Source organism: Nanorana parkeri, unplaced genomic scaffold, assembly GCF_000935625.1.
Source record: "Nanorana parkeri isolate BGI_ZX_2015 unplaced genomic scaffold, ASM93562v1 scaffold121, whole genome shotgun sequence".
Taxonomy (NCBI): domain Eukaryota; kingdom Metazoa; phylum Chordata; class Amphibia; order Anura; family Dicroglossidae; genus Nanorana; species Nanorana parkeri.
The window spans coordinates 1,746,724-1,747,928 of NW_017306389.1; positions in this window are offsets into that span (position 1 = coordinate 1,746,724).

The following is a 1,205-nucleotide window of genomic DNA, read 5'->3' on the forward strand; positions in this document are numbered from 1 at the left end:
GAATACCACTAGCTATAGAGGACTACAAAACCCAGCAACAGTACATTATACAGCGGAATGCAGAACACCGCCAGCTATAATGTACTATTGCTGGGATTTGTTGTAGTCCTCTATAGCTGGTGATATTCTGCATTGCGCTGTATAATGTACTATTGCTGGGATTTGTAGTCCTCTATAGCCGATGCCATTCATTGCTGTATAATTTTACACTTTCCATTTCACTATATTGCACACCACACTATTTTTTTTCTTTTTTACTTCCACCGCTCCAAGCTTGCTCCTGTGATGGACTCCAATCTCAATACAAACTAGTAGTCCATCACTGGAGCCATTTTTTAAAATGTATTTTATTGTTTATCCGATTAATCGAACTTAATAATCGGCTAACTAATCGATTTTGAAAATAATCGTTAGCTGCAGCTCTAATATCAATACATCCCAACCTTGCCTGTAGCCATCAGTGACACAGCACTATCCAGGAATTGAGTATCCTCATTTAATAAGCATTAGGTATGGATGTAAATATGAACCTTTATATATCTAAAAAGGACTATAGTATAATAATGGGGGCAGGAAGAAAGAGTGCAGCTATGGCCTTACAATCTGTGGAGACTGCAGTGTTTGTCTCCCAATAGCACAGGGTATGATGTGTCTGACTGCAGCATTTAAAAAACACATGAAACCAAATAAAAATGTTAAACATAATGAACACAGAAAGACCTCTGAATTCTTTAAAACACATTTTATTTTAGAACAGTTGTTTTTAGTGTAAAATAGTTTCCTAATTAAAAATGTAACAGTCAAAAAGGCAAAGTTATAGCCCAAAACATCCCACTCCACATTGCAAGAGGAAGAAAAAAAAATAGCTCTGTAATGAACACCATACTTCAAATGTATGTACAGTATATTTGCATAACATTTACTTCCCCATTCGTCATCCGATAAATAACAGCTTTTTACAGACATGCTGCAGATTACAAACACACCTGCATTGACTTCTATAGTATAGACAGGCTGTAACAGCTTGGTTTACTTCATTTTCATTACCAACATTGATTTACACAAGTTTTCTTGATGATTAAATGCAGGTAAGGCAATCTCTGAATTAATAAACAAAACCCGTGTACCATAATACAGCAAACATTTTAAGGTGTGCTACCTGGCAAAGTCTATGTACTAGTTTCAGTTCCTGACCCACTAATTCA